Here is a 25,054-nt window from a genome sequence, read left to right as displayed (position 1 = left end):
GGAAGCAAAACAAAAATATTGGACTTAATTGTGATTTGACAACATCTTTGAAGTATTTCACAAAAATTACAGTTTGAGCAAAAAAATGAATATAAAGAAATGAGTGTAAATATTTCCTTAAAAGTAATTCTGAATAACAATTTACAAGGTTAAACTTGAGTCAGGTTCACAAAACAAAGAAAAATATAGGAGTGACTGTGAGATGTTCTCAATCCAAGATGGATTTTTGTATATATCCTGTAGATGTTTTAATGCTACAGAACAACCAGTTATGTAACTGCAGCTGGAAGGAATCTGGATACAAAAGTGGAGCACCTATTTTAACCCCATTTGCCTGACAAGTTTCAGATATGTTGTGCCTAGATGGGGCAATGTGATATCAACACAGTTATAGGCAGCCACAAACAAACGAGTTTCACCGAGGTTCAAAAGTTAGGTCATCTTGTTGCCAATCAGAGCACAACACTGCTTCAACCACCAGCTGTGAGACTGCTGCCTCTCTCTGGCCACACTGTGAAAACTTGGCCTGGAGAATCAGCAGACAAAGATGAGATTATGAATGTAATCTTAAAATCAGTGGCTGTTGTTTGGTGGAAACAGATGGATTTGCTAGTAGCCTCCAAAGGCATCCTTAAGTACTCCTTGGTCCAGATTTCAGTTGGACTATTGACTCTCCATACTGGAAAACAGCTTCTTCAAATCCCCAGTTGTGTTTTCCCATCAAGCTCAGCTGAATCCCAGCCATCAGCATGGCCTCATCACCACTCAGTTTAAATGGAGTTTGTTTCTCCAAGAACTTTTTCCCTTTCCTTCACAGATGCTGCTTGACCTCCCATCTTACTTCAGCAGATTGTTTGATGCTATAGATTCCAGTATCTGCAGTCTCTTGTGTCTACACTGCTAGATATGTTCTTCAGGAACCCTTCCTGGCCCAATCATCTTTGTCGAAGGCATTTTCTCAAAGACAAGAACAAAAATTCAGAAATGTCCATTTATGCCTGCAGGGTGTTCAGCCCCTTTTGTACTCCTCACATTAAAGATGTCTATACTTGGTCTATTGAGTAGCAAATAACATTTGCCACATAAATTATCATCCCAAAAAAAAAGAAACTACCTGTAACCATATCCCCTTGTCATTCAGTGCTAATTCTATTGCTACAGAATTTGTCATTAACATTCAGGACACTACCATTGACCAGAAATTTAACTAGAGAAGCCTCAGAATACTGTTCCTTCTAGAGCAGGTCAGATGTTGATTATTCTCTAGCAATTAACTCACCTACTGATGCTCCAAAGCCACTTTGCCAATTGCAATGCCCAAGACAGCAGTGTGATGGAATATTTTCTGTGTGCTTGGAAGAGTTCAGCTTCAACACCACTCAAAAAGTTTAACAACATTTGAAACAAAGTCATTCTGTTGTTTGTTATCCCACATTCTCTGCCTTAGGCATCCTTCTACCATTAGCCCCCTTGGCTGGAGGATGTAACACTTTTATAACTCATTGCAGCTACTAACAGGAGCTAGTTTGACAACTCCCAAACCCATTGCTAATACTACAAAGAAAGAGAAGAGTAGTGAGTGCATGGGAACATCAACACCAAGAGTTTCCTTTTTTCACTGAATATAAGTCCTGGAACTTCCTATGCAATTGTGTTCTGGGGTTGTATCACTTTCTGAAGAATGTTTAGACAGGGGAAGAAGTTTGACTTGCCTTTGACACTTTTAATCTATAAAGGAATTAAAAACTTTCAAGACCCCAACATATCGATGCAGCTATAGAGAAGGCAAGACAGCGGCTATATTTCATCAAGAGTTTGAGGAGATTTGGTTTGTCACCTAAAAGACTCGAAAACTTCTACAGATGGAGAGCCTTCTGACTGGCTGCATCACTGTCTAATATGGTGGGGGGAGTTTACTGCACAGGATCAAAGTAAGCTGCTGAGAGTTGAAAAGTTAGTCAGCTGCATCATGGGTACTTGCCTCTGTGGTATCCAAGACATCTTCAAGGAGCGGTACCTCAGAAAAGCAGCTTCAATCATTAAGGATCCCCCACTACCTCTTCTCATTGTTACCAACAGGAAGGAAGTACAGAAGCCTGAATTGACACTGAGCCCATGAACACTACCTCACTATGTTTTTATTTCTGTTTTTGCACTACTTATCTTAATTTAACTCTTTAATATACATATACTGTATATACTTATTGCAATTCAATTTTTTCTATATTTATCATCTATTGCATTGTACTGCTGCTGCAAAGTTAACAAATTTCACAACATATGGCGGTGATATTAAACCTGATTCTGATTCTGATTAAGATCATCTAATCTTATTCATCTCGGGTAAAATAAACTTAAAAGATTCGTAGAGCTGAATGGAAGTTCATTGAGCATATGCACCAAAGGCATTGAAATTACAAATGTAACACTGTAAAAACAAAAATGCTTTACACCAACACTAGCAGTAAAAGTTTGACAAAGTGGAATTTTAAGTGAGGTTAAAATGTTGACCCAAAAGCAAGAAGCATAAACAATTTTAAAAAATCTTAGGGGAGGTGAAAAAAATACTATTGTGTAGCAGTCTAAATGTGAGAATTAAAAAAGAAATTAACTGGATTTATGAAATATTTTATAAACATGAGAAAATAAAATGCGAAGTTGCATAAAAGTCTATTGACTTTCTGTGATGACTGATAGTCAGCTGGGCTTTACATGGTGTTCTTGACTTCAGTTTCAGCTATAAAATTGGTGTAATGAACTCACTGACATTATAGAAAGTTCCTTTTATCTGCAACTGTGGGTGAAGATGCATTAAATGAATTGCTCACTGCCTTAGGTTAATGTTGTGAAACAGTTGTAACCCATTCCATTCAGTGCTATCAATGCCAATTATTACATCAATTAGGGTCTGTTGCTGTCAGTCCTGTTGGACAAAGTATTTTAGTCTCAACCATCTAGTGCTAATCCCTGGATGCAGCTGGTCTCAATAATGCCAAAGTCATATAAAAGAACATAAGGAACTTCAATAAGCAGATATAGAGGAGAATTTGATTCATGTGGCAGATGTAGGCACTGAGAAAAGCAAGAGAGCCCTCATGTCCAGATGTTTCCTGGCATAGCCTCAGTTAGATTCTGAATTCACCTTTGAAATGGAATATTATGCAGGTTATGTAAATAGTACTTTGTAAAACTCACTTCAGTGGTGGGGACATTGGCAGCCTGTCACCAAAAAAAGTCTCTTTTAAATGAAAATGGAATGCATAGTTTGAGCCACTTGCCTCTTTATATATTTCCCACTGGAGATGAGGATAGCAGATCAGTAAAATGCTTTCTCCTGAAGATAAGTGTTGTTCTAAGAGGTACACTTATAGTTTTGAGGACAATGGGCAACAAACCAGTCTCTGCTGTCCAGATAATTTCAAGCATGGATGTTCTTATAATGTTGTTAAGAGATGCTTGACAAGATCTAGCAGCAGACTTGTCAGTTCTGCAATTACATTATCCAGTTCACAATATAATAAGCTAGTGACATAGTCACTTAAATGTTGCTGTTCCTTCCTTCCTTCCTTCCTTCCAGAGATTCTACTGCTAATGCCCAGCTTTAAAGGTGTTCCAAGTCATACTGTTGCCCTTCAAACACGCTTAGCTGGAGCCCTGCAGATGCTTAAGGATTAGGTGAAAGGAATTGCTCACCAAGTTCCATTTAGTTCACTGTCTTTCAATCCTGTTAGTCACAGCAAACAATAATGATTGAGTTCTTAACTAATCACAGCAATAAAATTCTATCTATTAATCAATAGTAGTCCTAAAAAATGACAGGAGAAAAAATCCATGTGGCGTAGAGTTTTGTGAATAGATTGTGAATATGATTTCATCCAATCATATTGTACTGACTGCTGTGTTCTGACATATTATTTGCAGGAAAATTCTATTTAATTTCTATCTGAATGGATTACTAGAAGAACAACTCTGTAGAGTAATGAAATAATTTTAATAGAGACAAATAAATCTTTGAATTGTTAACAGCAAATTTACAGGGTCCTTTAATATGGGCCAAATTCATTCCAAATTGACAATTTGAATGTCCTACAACCTTCACAATTGTCAAAGTACATTATAACATGAGTTTCAAGATTTTCAGTGATTCGACAGCTTCTTCCCGTCTGCCATCCAATTTCTGGATGGACATTGAACCCATAAACTCCCAAACACATCCTCAATACCCAATACTTTCTTATTTCCTCTTTTTTTTTACAACTTATTTAATTAGATATACAATTACTGTAATTCATAGTTTTCTTTTTTCTCTCTATTATCATGCATTGCATTGTGCTGCTACCTTGAATTTAACCAGTTTCATGAGATATGCTGGCGATACGGCAGCGATATGGCTGATTCTGATTCCCATATCATCTGTTTCTAGTTGTCAGCCTTGGGTGATGGCCAATAGGGTTCCGTGATACAGTAGTGTAATGGACTGTGCTGACGCTTTATAGATTCAACAACCTGAATTTGATGCTGATCTCTGATGTTCTTGTGGCTTTAAGAGTTTCCTCTCACACCCCATATATGTGCTTATTGGTATGTTAATTACCCCTGGTGTAGGTGGTTTATGGGAGAACTTAGATAGAGCCGATAAATTATGAAGAAAAGTTATTGCAGGAAAGTAAGTGGGGGAATGTGATCTGCGTGATGCCCTGACAGCTGTCTTAGAGTTGAGTGGCCAAAAGGACCCTTCCTATATTATAAAAAAGTATGGCAACAAGCTCTTAGTTCTTAATCATGGATCTCATGAGGTCAGTGAAACAATGTTAGCTTGGACTGAATCGGCAGTACCATTTTGAAGTAAATGTTGAAGAACAGCTGTGTTGCCATTATAGATGACATTTCTCTCTCAGCCAACACTAATAGGTCACTTGGTCAACCTCCTTTCTCATTAATTGGGAAACTGGCTGCCAATAATTACACATCAGAAGTAGTTAATTGGGTATAAAATATTCTGAGCTATTCTTTACCTTCACCATATACAATCAAGTTTCTTTTTCCTTTCATGCACCTCAACCAAACTGGACAAATTCAAAATAACATATTTTGTATAATTGTGGGTACAGTTCATATATTTTTGAGGTTGTAAAAGCAGAGAATACACTTTCTGATACAAAGTTACTCTGAACTTTGTTTCTGTCCATTTAGTGATATCATTTACCCTCCACTATGGTCATATGCATTGCCATCAGTTTAATTTCCTTATATATCCATTCATATGTTATTTTTGATTAATTTTCCCTGAGTATTGGCAACACAGAAAGCAACAGAGTGGCAAGTATAGTAAATTCAAGACTTGTAAGATAATACTAACAATCCTCAGCTTGTGGCAGGATGGAAACTAATGGCAAATTGGGGCAGAAGCATTGAAAGATTTTAGACTACCTTTTGCTGATATTATTTCAAAGGAAGTGGTGGTGGAAAAAAATTGTTTTTGGTATCTTTGCCATTAAAAGCCATTCATTGTAATACTCCAGTCTTCTGCATACAAACTAATCTCTTTAGATTAATTATAAAACTAGATAGTTTTGATGAGCAGTATTGACTATCTTTCATCATTTTAGTGTTATCTTTAATTCGTTCATATATGTTTTCTTACATTTTGCTGTTTTATACTCCTTTATTTTAATGTATTTAGATTTTCTTGTTTAATCATTTTATCCTTTATTGTCTGTTAATTTATAGTTTGTTGCCTTCAAATAAAGAGACATGTTGCTTATAATAACATGAAACTCTTTGTCAGTGATTTCTTTGTACTAAGTTATGTTCACCCTCAGAGAATTGCATCGTGCAGGAATTACAATTATTTGGAATCTTTGTTGGTGATTTCTTATTTTATATATTATTTTGTTTCAGGTAACATACTGCTTATAACAAATGATAAGAGGAACTAATGGATCACAATAACCAAGGCCCATCTAATAAATGGGTAACTATCAGAGTTAATGTTTATGTGTGACCAATCTTTGTAGCCTGCTGATTTTCGTCAATGTAATGATTGCAAAAAATTATATATAATGCAATTAGGAAAAACAGTTAAGTTTAGGATTTTCCATTAGAAAATCAATTTTATTGAAAATTGTACTGGACTTATTTGATAAAAATAAAGTTCTGCAAATCCTCATGAATTATGTAGAAATTTCACATTAAGATATTCACACACATACAGATATTTGGTTAGGAAAATATAGAAAACGTGCAAGAAAACACAGAAAATACACATATACTGTTCAAAAGCAGTTGTTGAAATACATGCTGGGACACATTATCAGTAATGCAAACTGGGGTCATTGGGTGTTTTGGATCTTTCAGCATCAGACACCCTCGACCAAGCAATCTGACCAGGATTGATCAGGCCCTGGCTTGTGTCCCAGCAGTATTGGTCCACGTGACACACCTCTTAACCAATAGCCATCTGCAGACTCACTCAGCAGCTTCTGTGAAGGTCCTGATGGCACTTTTCTTTGCAGCCCCCAAAATGCCAAGGAGAGAATATATTATACAGAGCGATCAGCAAGCAACACCTCTACACCCCACCTCTATAGGCTCGCATCATGCCCTCCACCCCTGTCTCTGGCACTGCTCTACCAGTCCTTGGTATTTAGCTTTCTTACACTCAAATGTCTTCCCGAGACACTGTCAGTTCTACCATGACCATTTGCTTTGAAGTTTCTGACAGAATAACCACGTCATGCCTTAGTGATGTTGATGCGATGAAGTCAGGGAGATACAACGATATGCATGGAAATGTACATTTATTAATAGATGTACTTACAAACAAACACACACACTCACACGTAAAGCAGTTATTTCTATGTCCTTTTGTTCCACAATAACTCCCCTTATGGCTTGCGTTTCAAATGTCACAGAGTATTTTCATTTTGCTATCTTGTATGTTTTTGCCAGAATTCTTATCAAGAGTACTGCCAAGGTGGTTGTTTGTTTTTGTTAGGTTCAGATATTCATTGATTTTATTGTGTTTTTTTTGTATTTATTGTTAATGCCTGCAAGAAAATGAATCTCAGGGTTGTATATGGTGTAATATATGTGCTTTGAAAATAAATTTAATTTGAACTTTGAATTTTAAGTTCTGTAATAAGGGGTGAGTTCTGGAAGGTATATTTGGACAACACTAGTTGATAAGTCTTGTCCCATCTTCACAGCTTTAGAGAATTCACTGAATTTCTTTTACAGTCAAGGAGTCATAGACTCTTTATGCTGCAGGAGGGAATTTGGCCCATTGAGCCTGTGCTAGTTTTTTTTTTAAAAAGAGTCCCACTACACAGTCCCATTCCCCCACTTTTCCCTGTATCCATTGACATTATTTTCTTTAAGTGCCTGTCTCAGGGATCTGTTTTATCTAATTCTTTGTTGAAAACACAGACTCAGTTTTCACTGCTCTTAAACGATACACACTGGCTCAGGCTGCATTTCTGGAGTATTCACACTTGAGACTGATGACTTTTATCAGAGCTGGAAATAGTTTGAGATGTTTTTGGCTCCAAGACTGACATCAAATGAAGGACTGATGTGAATGCAGTCATGTTGTCTCCCTGAAAGAGAACGAACAGCACATGCCTCTACAACAAATTATGCAGCCACAGTAGTTTAATCTGATCCCATCTGCTACATGACTTCGATCTAGCAGAGAAATTTCCTTTGTTCCACCTATTGCCCACTTTTGCTATCTAAGCGGACTTCTTTCTCTCTGAGTCATTCTCTCTCTCTCTCTCCCTCGCCCTCTCCCTCATCTCCTCATCTGAAATGTGAACTTTTTTTTCCACAGATGCTATCAAACCTGCTAAGATTTTCCAGCATTTCCCATTTTCTGTTTTATCATGTTGGCTGAGTTTTCCTTTTCCTACTTGTAAAAGCTTGGCCTGCTGGACAGGTACCACAACCTTACCATGAACCTTACCTTACCAACAACATTTTACACAGACCAAAAAGCAAAATGTGCTGTTAATTGCACCCATTTAGCTGTTTCATATTATCATATTATCACAGACAGATAGTTATCCTGTTCCTCCCTCCCTCCCTTGCATCCCTCCCACAGCTTCTCTTAGACTGACAACTAACAGATATTCCTCTCTTTCCCAGTCCTGACAAAGGATCACAGTGCTGAAGAGTTAACTGTTTCTATTTTCACAGATACTGCCTAACCTACTACGTTTTGCCAGCATTTTCAGTTTTTTTATTTTACACCCCTCTACCATAGTTTCACGGTGATCACAGGGAGCTTCACCCAAAGCATTGCTACTAATTTGAAGCATAGCAGAGGAGGAGAGCCGTGATATCTTGGATGTCCATTCCTATTTCATAATTCAAACAGTAGTCTGTCTAAGGTAATGAATCCCACAGCCTTACTGACCAGCATGTAGATTCTTGAGTTATGATGTCACTGTGCCAGACATTTCCCTCCTGATAACTTCTACATAGCCCCTCGACATCATAAGTCCTTCTTGCATTCTTTGTCACTTTTAATCCTGCATTAAACATTAAAACCATTCATCCTGCTTCTATATCAATGACACACTCTCAATGCAAATTCAAAGCCGCTATAAAATAACACTCTGACTGAAGTGCCAAATATGATAAATGCGATTAATTTAATTACCAACACAATAATTGCTTCCCATTCGTTTCTCACCCAAGTGCTGATCCATGATGCCATTCCAGAGAAGGTTTCCTCATACAGCTACTCCTATGAGGCATGGGGTCAGCAAAGTTATGCTTCTTGTGCGGGTTGCTTTGAGCTGCCTGTGGCCAGTGCCAGCTGCAGACTGCTGCACTTCAGCGACTGCCGGTTCTGTCTGGCCCAGCTGACACCGCAGCTGTTGATCTCCGCTGTGTGCTGTGCATTCATCTTTCCTTACGACATAGACTAGGGCCATTTTCCCTGCTGAATCTATGCCAGTTTGCAGAGAAATCCCATTGACCCATATCCCAGATTATTTCCCTCCATCCTATTCTCTTTCACGATTCCTGCTAATTCTCCTGTGACCCACCTACAGTACTGTGCAAAAGACCGAGGCACGTATGTATAGACAGGGTGCCTAAGACTTTTGCACAGTACTGTATTTGTCAACATAGACTGGAGAGCGAGTTTGTAAACCTGGCGGGAACAAAGGATATTGAGAATGGCAAGTGTGGAGCGCCACGGAATGGGTGTGGGACAGGTGGCAGAGAAGGTGTACTGGGGTGGGGGAGAAGGAGGGGTTTGGCATGGGTGCAGTCACACACACCCAGCCCTGAGATGCCAGGCAAGGTCATTTGATTCCAGCAAATGGATTATTGATCATTACAGAATATCTCTGGTGTTTCGTGTTTCTTTCCCTCTCCCTTCCTCTTTTCCCAACCATAATTCCCTCTCCCTGCCCCTTCCCACACTGTCCACGATATTTATCCAGCTCAGAATCTAGTTTATCGTATGTCATAAAATTTGTGGGGGGTTTTTGTGGCAGCATTACAATGCTATACAAACAAATACTACAGTACTGTGCAAAAGTCTTAGGCATCCTAACTACAGTATACATATGTGCCTAAGACTTTAGCATACTGCTATACATTAAGAATGATTTACACCATTAACCATATAAAAGCTAGAAAAACACATGCACTTAGGGAAAACGAGCATGCTCTTCATGAACAGTGGCAGAGGCAAGGATTGAACCTGTATTGCTGGAGCTGAAAGGCTGTAGCTTTACCTTCCATGTCAATTTGATGCCAGGTAATGCAAAGATAGAAGGGCCCTGCAATAAGCGCAGTGTTATGATAGGAAGGGGACACTATCGGGGATGACAGCAGAACAGCAATGGCTGGAGATTCTGGGGGCAGTTTGGCAGGATAGATACATCCCGAAGATGACAAAGTATTCTAAAGGGAGCATGAGGTTACCGTGGCTGACAGGGAAAGTTAAAGACAGCATATATAGAAGGAGATGAGTTATACAACTCTTGTTACACACATGTGCAGTTCCACTCTTTGAGTGATTATACAGAAAGTTTGAAGTTAATAACTCATCTCCTTCTACCTTAGGCCACACTCTTATCAATCTCCCCTGCTGTTAACTGCTTCTGGAGGTCCAAGACGCTGACTTCTACAAAGAAGGGATCTGTATGCTCCACGACTGCTGAACTAAGTGTGTAAATGTAGGAGGGGACTATGTTGAAAAATAGACGTGCTAGGTTTTCTAAAATTGACTCCTTCTACCTTAGGCCATGAACTTATCAATCACCCCTCGTGAACTGTCTAGTCCCATCGAACTGCACCGGCACCATAGACTTCCATAACCCACCCAGCCATGTCAGTATCCAATAACCTTGATAATGAGCTTGCATGTACCACTTGCACTGTCAGCTCATCCCACACTCTTACCACCCTCCCTTAAACATTTCACCTTTCACACTTAACATATGACCTCCAGTTGTGGTCCCACCCAACCTCTGTGGAAAAAGGCTGCTTGCATTTATCCTATCTATATCCTTCATAATTTTGTATGCCTCTATCAAATCTCCCCTCTTTCACCAACGGTCTAGGTAATAAAGTCCTAACTTATTGAATCTTTCCCTATAACTCAGGTCCCCAAGTTCTGGCAGCATCCTTGTAAATTTTCTCTGTATCTTTCACCATTATTTACGCCTTTCTTGCAGGCAGGTGATGAAAACTGCACACAATACGTCAGATTAGACCTCACCAACATCTTATGCAACTTCAGTATAACATCCTATCTCATGTACTGAATATATTGATTTATGAAGGCCAATGTGCCCAAAGCTTTCTTTAGGACCCTATCTACCTGTGACGCCACTTTCAATGATTTATGGCCCTGTATTCCCAGATCCCTTTGTTGTACCACACTCCTCAGTACCCTACCGTTCACCATGTAAGACCTACCAAAGTGTAACACCTCACACTTGTCTGCATTAAACTCAATCTGCCATTTTTCAGCCTATTTTGCCAGGTGGTTTAGATCCTGCTGCAAGCTCTGATTGTCTTCCTTGCTAACAGCCCCTGTCTTGGTGTCATCGCAAATTTGCTGATCCAGTTAACCACATTATTATCCAGATCATTGATATAGATGACAAACAACAATGGACTCAGCAGTGATACTTGCCACACTCCACTAGTCATAGGCCTCCAGTCAGAGAGACAATCATTTATTACCACTTGTTAGCTTCTCTCACAAAGCCAATGTCAAATCCAATTTCCTATCTTAGCTTGAATACCAAGCCACTGAACCTTCCTAACCAAACTCACGTGTGGGACCTTGCCAAATGCCTTGTTAAAGTCCTTGTAGACAACATTCACTGCCTTGCCTTCATCAAATTTCCTGGTAATGTCCTCGAAAAACACTATAAGATTGGTTAGACATGACCTACCATGCACAAAGCCATGCTGACTATCCCCATTCAGTCCCAGTCTATCCAAATATTCATATATCAGATCCCTTAGAATACCTTCCAATAACTTTCCCACTACTGATGTCAGGCTCACTGGCCTATAACTTCTTGGTTTATTTTTAGAGCCTTTCTTAAATGGCACACCAACATTAGCTCTCCTCCAGTACCTCACAGGTTATATAAAGAATAAAAGAGAGGCAAGAGGAGGTATCAAACAACTGGAAAATGATGCTGGAGAAGTAGTAATGGGTGATAAAGAAATAGCAGATGAACTTAATAAGTATTTTGCATCAGTCTTTACTGTGGAAGACACCACAAGTAATATGCGGGAAATTCAAGTGTCAGGGGGCCGAAGTAAATGTAGTCACTATTACTAGGGAGAAGGTGTTTGGGAAGCTTATAAGTCTGAAGGTAGTTAAGTCACCTGGACAAGATGGACTACACACTAGGGTTCTGAAGGTAGCTGAAGAAATTGTGGAGGTATTAGTAATGACTTTTCAAGAAACACTACATTCTGGATGGTTCTGGAGGACTGGAAAATTGCAAATGTCACTCTTCTCTTTAAGAAGGAAAGTATAGGCTAGTTTGCCCTACTTCAGTGGTTGGGAAGATGTCCATTATTATGGATGAGATTTTGGGGTACTTGGAGGCACATGGTAAAGTAGGCCAAAGTCAGCATAGTCTTCTAAAGGGGATATTTTGCCTGACAAATTTGTTGGAATACTTTGAGGAAATAACAGGCACAGATGAATGAGAGTCAGTGGATTTTGTTTTCTTGGATTTTCAGAAGGCCTTTGACAAGGTGCTGCACAGGAGGCTGCTTAAAAAGCTAAGAGCCCATTGTATTACAGGAATGATACTAGCATGGATGGAGGATTGGTTGATTGGCAGAAGGCAAAGACTGGGTATAAAGGGGACCTTTTCTGATTGGCTGCCAGTGACTAGTGATGTTCTGTAGGGGTTGGTGTTAAGACTGTTTCTTTTTACATTATATATCAATGTTTTGGATGACATAATTAATAGCTTTGTGGCCAAGTTTGCCGGCAATACAAAGATAGGTGAAGGGGCAGGTTGCATTAAGGAAGTAGAGAGTTTGCAGAAGGATGAAGACAGATTGGGAGAACAGACAAAGAAGTGGCAGATGGAATATAATGTATGGTCATGCACTTTGGTAGAAGGAATAAAGGTGTGGACTGTTTTCTCAACAGGGAGAAAATTCATAAATCAAAGATGCAAAGTGACTTGGGAGTCCTTGTGCAGAATTCCCAAAAGCAGGTGTCCCCAACCTTTTTTATGCTAATGGACTGATACCATTAAACAAGGGGTCTGTGGACCACAGGTTGGGAACCCTGTCCTAAAGGTTAACTTGCAGGTTGAGTCAGTGGTAAGGAAGCCAAATGCAACGTTAGCATTCATTTTGAGAGGTCTAGAATATATGAGCAAGGAAGTAATGCTAAGGCATTATTACACATTGGTCAGGCCTCGCTTGGTATTGTGAGTAGGTCTGCGTTCCTTATCTAAGAAGTGATGTGTTGGCATTGGAGAGGGTCCAGAGGAGGTTCACGAGAATGATTCCAGGAATAAACGTATTAGGAATTAGGAGCATTTGATGCTCTGGGCCTGTACTTGCTGGAGCTCAGAAGAATGAAGGAGGATCTCATTGAAACCTATCGAATATTGAAAGGCCTAAATAGTGTGGATGTAGAGAGGATGTTTGCTCTAGTGGAGAGGTCTATCACCAGAGGACACAACCTCTGAATAAATGGATGTCCATTTAGAACAGAAACTATGAGGAATTTCTCTAGCAAGGGGATGGTGAATCTGTGGAATTGATTGCCATGTGTGGCTGTGGAAGCCAAGTCTTTGAATGTATGTAACGTGAGGTTCATAGGTTCTTGATTATTCAGGACATGAAAGTATATGGGAAGAAGCTGAATGGAGTAGAGAGGGATAATAAATCAGCCAGAATAGGATGGCAAAGCAGACTCAATGGGAAAATTGCCTAACTCTGCTCCTATGTCTTATAATCTTATGGTAATAACCTGTGGCTTGCAAATTAAACCATGGAGAATGTTTTATTTGGAGGACTTACATTCAATACATCTCCATCTGGGAGTTTGCTACTGAAGAGGACCCAATGATAACAGAAAAGGTTTAGTTGTTCAGTTGGCATGGAGAGGCTGAGGATTATCATGTGATAGGCAGGAGACTGTAGCTTGAAGTCTTAAAGTTTGCGGACCATAGACTGAAGTGAGGGAAGAGCACCAGTAATAAGTAGACATGCTACTTAGTGAGGCACGGGTACATGCCTCCCCACCAATGAGGACATCTTCAAATGGAGCTGCCTCATGAAGGCAGCATCTATCTGGGACACACCCTCTTCTCATTATTGCCATTGGCGAGGAGGTTTAGGAGCCTGATGATGTACATTCAAAATTTTAGGGACAGCTTCTTCCAATCTTCCAACAGATTTCAGAACAGTCCATGAACCCATGAACACTACCTCACTATTCCTCATTTGCACTATTTATTTTTATATTGTAATTTATAGTAATTTGTTCTGCCTGCACTGTACTGCTGCCACAAAACAACAAATTTCATGACTGATAGTAAACCTGATTCTGAGTCTGTCTAATTTCCTTTCCCTGATGTTCATCACTCTGTGGGCATACTTCCAGGGATTTGAGATGAGCATTGAAGAGCATGCCCTCGGGCAATTCTGATCAGGCTCTCATTCTGCTCTTAAGAGCACCCAGCATATGCTAGAGTGCAACCAGGGACTGCAAGCAAACAGGTAAGAATACATGAACTTTTAAAATTTTTATTAACAATGCCTGCTTCTCCTAGTTGTAGAAAATTCTTGGAAAAAGCTAGCAGAACTTAATAGGATCTGCTGAGAAGGGCCACTCCCTGCAAGGCATCAGTTCATATTGATCCTCTGCCCCTCTGGATTCACAGCAGATACTAGTCAGATTATCATAGTTATTAAGGTAAGGCTTTAAGCCCAATCTTAGGACTTTGGGCCTCTCAACTTTTGACAGACACTTAGAGCTTGTTACTTAATTCAGGCTTGTCAACCAATTTCTAGCTCATTGGAAATAAACAATAGAAATAAAGAAAATGGATCTTGAGGAGGTTTCAGGTTGGTGAAGTGTATATACATGTATTTATCTTTTAAAATTTGTTTTAAGAATGTTCAGTTGGAACTAAGATTAAAACTATATAAGATTTTTTGATTGGATTGACTCCCTGAAACCAATTTTGGGACTATTGAAAGATTTTTAAAAGTCATCAACCATCTGCAACCAGATGAGTTTTAAAGACTGATTTAAGATCCATTTTGAAAATTCTGTATTCTACCTGGAATGCATTTTGCATTCATGACTGACCTCTGACATCTCATGCACCAATCTGGTAATCATACTCATGCACCAATCTGGTGCTTTGCTCTGTGTTTCTCACTGAGACAGCTGGATGAAGTGGAATATTTGAGTATTTTTAAAATTTTTATCTTAATCCTGTATCCAAACCCCAATCCCTTATTATGATTTCAGTTAGATACTGAGTTATTCACTATCTTATTTACATTATGAGATAGAACATTATAATTGAAGATGTTCTAGACACATGCTATTATTAATACAATTTGATACTGAACTCATGAAGCTGCTCAGCTGAAGACAATTTTTAAAAAAAATCCATATTGACCTCATCTCCATCTAGTTTCTATCGACAGTTGTCAGTCAAGCTGTGATATCACGTTAACATTTCTGATTCCTATCATAGGTTTCCATAGCACAGCAAAATCCTGTTAACTTCTGACACTGTCACCTCTATAACTCTCTTCCTGCAGCTTATGAGCAGTGGCTGAACTCTCCAGCACAGTAGCTTGAAGGAATATAATAAAATTACTATGTTGATTTTATTTTATATGCTGAATGAAACACTATCAAAATTGTTGTGTCTCACAATATTAAAATATATATCTTCAATGCTTTCTTTTCACTTTTAACACTGAAGGTTGCTGATTATAAAGAGCATCCTCACTGATCTCTCTTTAAGTTTTTAAAGCCTAAACTGCTGCAATATTTTCCAGATTCAAATAAAAACAATGCAACTGTATATACCATTTTGCTTAGAGATGCTTCAGGGAAACAGAACTTTATAACAACCAAAGCTCACTGCCATAAAAAGTACATTAGTGTAATCACAAGGGAAAGATAAAAGGGCTCAAGTCCCTGTGTGTTTTAGTGGAATAATTAACCTTTAAATCTCTAGTGAGATATAATGGAAAGTTTGGGATTTACAATAGTTTCAGAAAAAGAAAATGCCGAATCTCTTCTCCTTAAAACAGGGATGAGTTTTATTCAGCCACTGTTAATTTTATTATTCTGGAAAGGAACTTTGTGCAAATTGGCATGTGTTTCAGGTGTAAAATTTAATCCAGTTGTTTTGAATGGGACTCTTTAACTAATTCTCTGGAAAATTATTTAAAAATTATCGACCAGGTACTCTGTTAAGTTTTCCAATTCTACTGTGTCAGAGTCAGTGATCCTTAAAGACCCACTGGAAGCCAACAGGAAAATAATGGGGAAAGATTCTTTTTACTTTACCTTTCATGAATGCCAGAGTAGCAGGACTCCTCCTATCTCTGAATAACTCGTGTTGGTATGAGTGACAAGATCAGTATTACTTCCTTTCCCTTCAGTGTCCCTTATCCTTTTCCTGTTGGGCCATCTTCCTCATAACGAGTTCTGTCTACAATGTTTATATCCCAGCTTTGGAATCACATCTCCATGATGCCTATAAAATCATAGCCACTTACTCTTATTTGCATCATCAATTTGTATCTCGTTATGAATGCAAAGAGATTTCCAAATTAGTTTTTTTAAACTTTTTCCCTGTTCTGACTCAAAGATTAGAAATGCTGATACACCTGTATGTCCTCTCCCTATCTGACAGTACTTATCAGTACTTAACCATAAGATTGTTACTTATCATGCCAGCCCTCACTACCATTTGAAGCCTTCTCTTTAATTTTCCACATTTCCACTCACCAGAACCCTCTGACTGCCTGTCCTTCACCCCCAAAACCTTCTTCCTGCTTCTACCCTGCCTAATGAGCAGGAACAAATTAACAGACAATTGTAACACATGAACACAGTATACAAAACCTAGTATAACACCTGGTATACAAAATTGTGAGGGTTATAGATAGGATAAATGCAAGCAGGCTTTTTCCACTGAGGTTGGATGAGACTACAACCAGAGGTCGTGGATCAAGGGTGAAAGGTGAGATGTTTAAGAGGAACATGAGGGGAAACTTCTTCACTCAGAAGGTCGTAAGGATGCGGGATGAGCTGCCAGCACATGTGAGCTTGATTTCAATGTTTAAGAGAAGTTTGGATAGGGCTATGGAGGGCAATGGTCCCAGTGCAGGTCAATGGGAGTAGGCAGTTTAAATGGTCTTGCATGGACTAGATGGGCTGAAGGTCCTGCTTCTGTGCTGTACTTCTCCCTGACTATGATGACATATTTCTGACTAAGATGGCACCAGTGTACATTGGCAACTCTGTACGGGCTGCATGAATTTTTACCAGTTTTCCTCTAAGTATATTTTGAGCTTTGAACTTTAAACAAACTTTAAGATTATTTACTCAGATTTTGTTGTTTATTCATGCTGTCAAGTACATTTTATTGCCCATTCCCATTGCTCTCAAGAAGCTGGTAGTGAGTTATTTTCCTGGACTGTTCCAGCTGTTGAAGTGAAAGTTTTCCACAGAGTTGTTCAATAGGGAGCTTCCAAGAGGTAATCCCAGGGAGCAACAGACCGATGAATAATTGGCCACTGAAAGCAATTCAACCAAACCTTTCGTCACTTTGCTGATGATTAAGAGTGGGTTGATGGAACAGCCTAATTGGAATCATCCTGCTTTTTACGAATGCACATAATTAAAGTGTTCCATCTTTCTGAACTGGCTGGCTTTTGTATAAGTGGGGATTCAATATATCTCACTGAATATGGTTACACGTCTTGTAACCTTGTTTTTTGCATTCACAATACAGAACTCCACCTCTGATAAACATATGCACATTCCTGGAACTATTTCCAATAGATAATTACTTTTGTGATATCTTAACTCTGTCCAAACTGCACTACTTCCATTATTTATCAATCATGCAATCCTGGTTCAGAATTTTACCAGATTGGCACTTCATGTTTTGATATATTTAGTGTAGTTCCTGGCTTAATCTCCACAATCCTTATTTAACCAATTGTTGAACTGTAGTTAAAATAAGGCAAAGAAAGGTGATCCTGGCTGTGAGACTTTAACTTGTGGCAAATTACACTTAATGCTGTTGCTGCTAGCAGACAGACGCCTGCACCATCAATTCTGAATGTATATGGGTCTGAAATTTGCATATACATGGGTATCCTTACTGCTAACTTGTTTCATTATATTCTTTTCAAAATTCAGTGATGGGAACTTTGAAGCTGATGTATGCAGACTGCCAAATCCAGGGAAAATATTCCTTTTCTCCACCTGTGGTTTCAATGGTCTGTGCCACAGAAAATTAACTTTAACTCTCCCCTTTCAATTTTGTTTTCATCAAAGTGCACTTTCAAGTAATCAAGTTCTGTTTTTCTCATCCTTTTTGTGACCTGAGGGCATGTGAGGTCAGTATAATGGCAATCATTATGAGCCAAACTGGTTTAAGATATAACCTATCATATTACTGTTGTGATTTACTACAACTTCTGTCTACATTTTATATGAGTAGCAATTTAGGAAATGTTCTTTCTTAATTTAAAAAAATCTATTATCATGTAAACATGTTTTAAATTTTTAAGCTAAATGAAGCAGGTCACTTAAATCATCTCGTAGCCCAAATGCATATGCAAAGGCGTTCTTGCTTCTAGCTTACCACTTTCTAAAATCACTTCTTTGCTCCTGATGTTCAATTCAAGCAATTAGTAATGTCAAAACAAACCCAAAGAAGGCAAATGACATACATTGTTTTTCTTAGCACTTCTCTAGAAAACAGAATGGTCAATGGCTCAGTTTGCTAACCATGAATTAATAATTGAAGATGTAATGGATGAATTTTCACTGAGGGCAATGCAAAAATTTCAAACTGTTGGGCATACGGTCACTTTCCACAGTTCTGCTTTGTAGATTCTGCTCAGTTTGCAAAAACTAATGCAGCTTATTTTATGCTACACTGGATTTGGTTATGTCTCCGTGCAAATTTGAAGCACATAGCATTACAGAAATTTAATGTATTTATCCTTAAAATGAGCCAATTGATCAATTAATGTAAATGATGTGATTTTGTTCACGACATTACCTGAACAAACTTTAAGGATGAGCCTCCACTGTTTTGCAAGGCACACAAAGAGATGCCATTCCTTCATATCTGATAGATAGATCAGCTTTTATTTCACTAGACAAGCTCAAGGCTGACTGCCCTGTCTCAGGGGTTTTTGTAATCCATTCCTTCAGGATGATTTTGACAAAGCCATTCCTAGGAAATGGATTTCTGATCAAGGTGAACTTAAGTATTTTCTACAGAATTTAATTAAAGGTCCACTGGAATGCCATTATTGCAGATAGGGCATTGAAACAGAGCATATATTTCAGCATTATCGTGAAAAGAATTGTGATATTAAACTTTCAGAGCCTAGGTGATATTAGTATATTGAAGTATGAATGCTTAATACATTTGCATGGCATTGTTTTGTCAATTTGGATCAGTTTAACAATCTTTACAAGTGCCATATTAATGTCAAAATTCCAAAAAAATTGTGATGATTAGAAATTACAATTTGGCAATAGTGGGTTAATGTCAAAGAAATTATAAGATATAAAAAATTGGGTTTGCTGTCTCTTAAACATTATTATTAAGTGAAAACTATTTGGGATCAGGCAGAATTAAAGCCACTTGAAATAAAGGCATGATTCAATTTCATTTTAAAAAAACATTGTGTCTGGAGAATCTAGTGTTTCATGTCAAAGGTGGTATATATTCTATATACTGCATAGTAGAGATCACAAGGTAATGTTACTGAAGAAGATATAGGTGCAAATTAAACCAAGCTAAAAAGTCTTCGATTTCTTTACATCAAAGTACTAAATAAGTAGTACCTCGATGCAAAGAAATGGAAGACAAAAAAAAACCACCGAGTACACAGATTATGGGACTAATAAGTGTGTGAGGCAAGGGGTGTAGGACAAAAGGATTACCGTAATAACTTGTAAGGCATTTGTACCTTTGAACTGAAGTAGGCAAGGGTTTAAACTATATAAAATGAAATATGCAGTGTACTATTTGAATTATCACAGAAAAAATGTAATTTAATAAATATTTTTTTCTTAATAGTTATCATGTCCTTCATGCTGGGTCAATACTTTTTTCTTGTACCAGTATATCCATTATTTCTTGTCTTGGTCCATTGCATTTCTACAGTGACTACTTACGTTGTGCTATCTCTCAACTGCTGTGTCTGGCTATTTTGTTCTCTGTTGCCCCAGTTGTCTCTTACCTTCTGTTTGCAATGCAAAATCTTTCAGAAAACACATCTGTCTGTCTGATACTCTGAGACTACATCCCAACCTGCAACCACCTTTGCCAAAGCTTAACACTTCCATACCTTTTAACCTTTTTTAAGTGATTTAAAAAAAAAATTTCATCCCAAACCACAGTTAGCTTTGACTATTTTTTCTCATTTACTAAAAATATATTTGATCATCACCAGTTACATTCAAAATCAATAAGCGATGACTGAAATGAGTAACACAGTTGGAATTTAGGTTTAAATATTACAGAAATGACAAATAGTTTTTTGATATGGATGGCTGTAAAATAGCTTTGGTCAACATCAACCCACAGCTGGAATTTCAGCAGAGAAGTGTCTTTAATACAATACAATTTGCCCCTAAATTTTCAGTCTCATTCAAGCAGATCATAAGGGCAGCCAATATAAGAACTGGAAAGTGAAGAGCTCAAAACAGTACAAATATGCTCATCTGGCTTTGTGGTTTTAAATGCAAGTTAAAGATGCTTCAGTTGTATGAGCTTTGTTGAAGTTAAAGACCTTTGTTAAAGATAGTTGTTGCAGATATTGGGAACAAATACTCAGTCACAGATGTTCATCATTTTCACTTTTAAAAAGCATAATTCAACTTCATTCTGCAACTCCCACGTTCTTTGGTGTCTCGTGCATTCACTGGTCAGGTAGCTCTGTATACAACTTATCCCCCGTAGTCATCCTGGTTTGATCCTGACAGAGACATCACCCACCCAAGCGCTCTCTTGCAGTTTTACAAGCCTATTGACTTCTTTTCAATTCTAACAAAATATCTCCAAACTGAAACATTGACTCTGTTTCTCTTCTCACAGATGTGGCCTGACCTGTTGAATACTTATAGCGTTTTATGTTTTTGTTCCTAAATTCGTGTTTCTGCAGCTCACAAAATAGCAGTTTTTGTGAGTCAATGTGAAGATATCTGGTCTCATTCTCCTTTACTCCACTGCTTAACATAATCAGCTTCAGAAGAAAGCACAATAATAAGTGAAAAAAATGTAAGGAAATACTTACTGAGCAATTAATAGTCTGAAATCACCGCAGAAATCCACACCAGGCTTACTTCCCTCACAGGAAAATAGCCACTCACAGGAGACCTTGCCCATGCCCAGGATTACGGCTGCACAGGTGGAAGGTCAACTGAGGAAGATCTGTACCAGCAAAGCGGCTGGACCGGATGGAGTTTCTCCACGATTACTGAGGACCTGTGCGACTGAGCTGGGAGAACCACTACAGCGCATCTTCAACATGAGCCTGGAGCAGAGAAGAGTACCCAGACAGTGGAAAACATCCTGTATTGTCCCGGTACCGAAGAAACCACAACCAAAGGAGTTGAATGACTTCAGACCTGTTGCCTTGACGTCGCACGTGATGAAGACCATGGAGCGGCTGATAATACAGAATCTGAGGCCACAAACCAGGCACGCCCAGGATCCTCTTCAGTTTGCGTATAAGGAGAAGGTGGGAGTGGAGGATGCTATCATGTATTTGCTGCACAAATCACTCTCTCACCTAGATGGGGCCAGTTGTGCTGTGAGGATTACATTCCTTGACTTCTCTAGTGCCTTTAACACCATCCAGCCCAAGATCTTAAGGCACAAACTAACGGAGATGGGAGTAGACTCTCACATGGTGGATTGGATAGTGGACTACTTGACAGATAGACCTCAGTATGTGCGGTTGGGAGACTGTAGGTCTGACACGGTGGTCAGCAGCACAGGAGCGCCGCAGGGAACCGTACTCTCTCCGGTCCTGTTCACCCTGTACACATCAGACTTCCAATATAACTCGGAGTCCTGCCATGTGCAGAAGTTCGCTGATGACACGGCCATAGTGGGGTGTGTCAGGAATGGACAGGAGGAGGAGTATAGGAAACTGATACAGGACTTTGTGATATGGTGCAACTCAAACTACCTGCGTCTCAATATCACCAAGACCAAGGAGATGGTGGTGGACTTTAGGAGATCTAGGCCTCATATGGAGCCAGTGATCATTAATGGAGAATGTGTGGAGCAGGTTAAGACCTACAAGTATCTGGGAGTACAGTTAGACGAGAAGCTAGACTGGACTGTCAACACAGATGCCTTGAGCAGGAAGGCACAGAGTCGACTGTACTTCCTTAGAAGGTTGGCGTCATTCAATGTCTGTAGTGAGATGCTGAAGATGTTCTATAGGTCAGTTGTGGAGAGTGCCCTCTTCTTTGTGGTGGCGTGTTGGGGAGGAAGCATTAAGAAGAGGGACGCCTCACGTCTTAATAAGCTGGTAAGGAAGGCGGGCTCTGTCGTGGGCAAAGTACTGGAGAGTTTAACATCGGTAGCTGAGCGAAGGGCGCTGAGTAGGCTACGGTCAATTATGGAAAACTCTGAACATCCTCTACATAGCACCATCCAGAGACAGAGAAGCAGTTTCAGCGACAGGTTACTATCGATGCAATGCTCCTCAGACAGGATGAAGAGGTCAATACTCCCCAATGCCATTAGGCTTTACAATTCAACCGCCAGGACTTAAGAACTTTTTAAAAGCTATTATTAATGCTTTTTGAGATAGTGATTTAGATGCATATCATATTTTTTTTTACTGAGTTAAGTATTGTATGTTATTAGTTTTGCTACAACAAGTGTATGGGACATTGGAAAAAAAGTTGAATTTCCCCATGGGGATGAATAAAGTATCTATCTATCTATCTATCTATCATCTATCTGAACCAATTCCCCATAAAGTTTTTCATAAGCATGTTATCCTACACTTAATGTTGAAAGCAAGTTAAGTTGGGAAGTAAAACTAGTCTGACTTCTCAAAAACCATAATTATTTGTATCCTATTGCAAAATTGCACATAGAAAGAAAACTAACTTTCATCTCAGTCAAGTAAAGGAAACACTCAAGGATTTTTTTAATGTTGGGACTCTCTTATTTATACTGTAGGTTATACTGTCATACTTCTTCCTTGGTTATCTGTGTTCTTTTTAGGTGTGAAAGAGTTAAACATTTATGCAGTATGGGATTCATAAAAAGTAGCATAAGCTGTTCAGCTTCTTCCAATATTCAGTTTGAATCTTAATTTTTAATATCCAGTCTTAATGCCAAACATTTTATGGAGCAATAAAAATGACTATGGCTGATATTTGCAGTATGCCCCATATTTTAATATGCCCTACTGCAGTAATGGACCCATATTCCGCTATATTCCAGAGTACACTAATGATTGCTGTATTTTGCAGCTTTTGGATTTGACCCATTTTTGACTTAAAAAAGCTTAATTTGTTGCTACTAATGATAGAATAGATAATTCTTAAGGTTTTACCATCAATCTACACAATAAGTAACCAAAGGGCATTATTCTAAATTAATTTAATGTTGGTTCATATTCCTACTAACTAATCAAGGCCACCATCATAGATACAGACAGACAGAGTAGAGTGCAGCTATATATTCCTCACTATATTAGAGACAAGGCAATAAAGTTAGAACCAGCTGGATTAGAGAATTGATTCCACATTTTAAATATACAATCAATTTGAGAAAAACAGCATTCCACGGTCCAGTAATATCATTAACAGCAGGTATGAGGCAATCCATAACCATCTTGTTTTTCTATTTGTGTTGAAAATCAAAAGAGAAACTAGCCCAATTTCTGCACAGTAACTGAATATACAGCTACCCAGCTTCAACCTCTCTGTACCTCCATCTGCAAAAGGATCCTTGACTTCCTCATTGCAAGACTACTATCTGTAGATTGACAATAAAATTCACCCTCGCTGATTCGTATTTAGCCCAGTGCTCTTCTCTCTCTATACTCATGCCTGTGGGTAGGCACAGCTCAAACACCATCTATAAACTCGCTGATGACACAACCGTTGTTGGTAGAATCTCACATGGTGATGAGGTGACATACAGGAGTTAGACTGATCGGTTGTTTGAGTGGTTTGCATCAACAACCTCAGCAAGTCCAAGGAATTGATTGTAGACTTCCAAACGGGAAGCTGAGATCGTACGTACCAGTCCTCACTGAGTGATCATCAGTGGAAAGAGTGAACAGCTCAACATCTTAGAGGATCTATCCTGGCCCCACCAAATTGATGCAATCACAAAGGAGTCATCCAGAGGCTGTACTTCATTAGCAGTTTGAGGAGATTTAGTACGTCACCAAAGACTATGGCAAATTTTTACAGATGTTCAGTGGAGAGCATTCTGACGGGATGCATCACCGCCTGTGCACAGGATCGCAAGAGGCTGCAGAGGGTGCAACCCTCTGCACCATCGAGGCATCTTCAAAAAGGCAACACCTTAATAAGGTGGCATCTATTATTACAGACCTCCACACCATCTGGGACAGATCCTCTTCTCATAACTGTGATCAGGGAGGAAGTAAAGGAGCCTGAAGACCCACAGTCAACATTTTAGGAACAACTTCCTCTCTGCCATCATGTTTCTGAGTGGTCTATAAACCCATGAGCAATGCTACATTACGATTCTGCTTTTGCATTACTTATTTATTGTAACTTATTGTATTTTTATGTATTGCACTGTACTGGTGCCACAAAACAGCAAAAGTCATGAAATATGTGAGTGATAATAAACCTGATTCTGATTTTTCATCTAAAAAACTGGGATTAAATAATGGTTAGAAAAGTAAGTGTAGTCTACTATTCTCTGAGTAATTGCACCCAGTCCCTCAACTCTACCCTCACCCTTTTTTGTCCATTCTTAAAATTTGTTATCCTTGACATATATGAATGGGAGTAGTCTCCGTTGATTTATCTATACTATCGACTTCTGACCTTTGGAGAAATGCCTTTTATAATTAGAGACATTTTGTAAACAAAATTTCCTGGCATGCTAGTTGTGAGTATTCGGTTGATTTGGTGATTACATTACTGTACTCATCACCTAACTGCCTGAAATAAAAGCAGAATGTTCTGGAAGCATTTAGGAGTTCTGTTTCCACAGATGTTGCCTGATCTGATGAGTGTTTCCAATTTTTGTGATTTCCTTTCCATTTTCCAATGTCTGCAGTTTTT

The 25,054-nt window shown here is 38.8% G+C and overlaps 1 long non-coding RNA gene across 4 annotated transcripts in view; it reads left to right on the top strand.

Moving 5' to 3' along the window:
* The window catches only part of LOC140730434 (uncharacterized), a 35,811-nt gene extending 21,402 nt beyond the window's left edge, over positions 1 to 14,409 (top strand). For 2 of the 4 annotated variants that reach the window (XR_012099605.1, XR_012099603.1), the window contains 2 exons: positions 5,902 to 5,974; positions 14,295 to 14,409. This is a non-coding gene — a long non-coding RNA (uncharacterized lncRNA). Of the gene's footprint in view, positions 1 to 5,901; positions 7,127 to 14,294 lie in introns of those variants that run through there. The other 2 variants (XR_012099604.1, XR_012099602.1) reach the window with 1 other exon arrangement.
* Positions 14,410 to 25,054: the final 10,645 nt, after the last annotated feature.

The sequence above is a fragment of the Hemitrygon akajei genome, chromosome 7, assembly GCF_048418815.1.
Source record: "Hemitrygon akajei chromosome 7, sHemAka1.3, whole genome shotgun sequence".
NCBI lineage: Eukaryota > Metazoa > Chordata > Chondrichthyes > Myliobatiformes > Dasyatidae > Hemitrygon > Hemitrygon akajei.
Note: the sequence above shows the minus strand (reverse complement) of the source record. Positions and strands in the feature narration are given on the sequence as shown.